The following is a 760-nucleotide window of genomic DNA, read 5'->3' as shown; positions in this document are numbered from 1 at the left end:
ACAGTTGTACAATGTGTGGACTAATGGGTGGATGGATGGAGCAAAATGCCAGCCGAAGGAGTTCAAATCACTGGAAAACGACATATATATAGCATCAAGCCCGCCGGAGGAGTTTAAATCAGGGCAAAATGGCATATAAATAGCATCAAGCCCGCCGGAGGAGTTCAAATCAGGGGAAAACGACATATAAATGGCATCAATCTATTTTCATTGCTTCCGCTCCATCCGGCGAATTGATGGTAAAAACCATTTTTTTCCCACACACACATCATTCACAGGAGCGCAATAATGACGCTCCAGTCTCCTTCCTTGTAGTTTCCTTCCGGAGTAGCCATTATTTCGTCCACACGAATACAAAATCATAGGTGTAACTTCAATTATTTTTTGAATTCCACGCAAAAGAAATATATTTCATCCACACAATTACTGTACAACATAAATGATGGACGGCTGTGATGGGATCACTGCCACACTGCCACAATGTGTGGACCGATGTGCGGATGGATGGAGCAAAATGCTCGATGGATGCTCCCAAATCTGCTGCTAAACCTATCGCGGCGATTATTGCCTGATCATTTTTCTCCTCAAAACCACAGACCCTATAAAACTCCCAAAGCCCTCCCCCCTTTCTCTTCCCCAGCAGACCCACCCCTCCCCCCACATCTTGTCTTTCTTTCCCTTCGCCACTTCCCAAGACACACGCCGGTACAGAGGAGAGAGGAGCGGCGCCTTCTCCTCCATTGGGGCATCTTTATCTAGG

Source organism: Triticum aestivum, chromosome 2B (genome assembly GCF_018294505.1).
Source record: "Triticum aestivum cultivar Chinese Spring chromosome 2B, IWGSC CS RefSeq v2.1, whole genome shotgun sequence".
NCBI lineage: Eukaryota > Viridiplantae > Streptophyta > Magnoliopsida > Poales > Poaceae > Triticum > Triticum aestivum.
The sequence above is the reverse complement of the archived record's forward strand: the minus strand, read 5'-3'. Positions refer to the sequence as shown.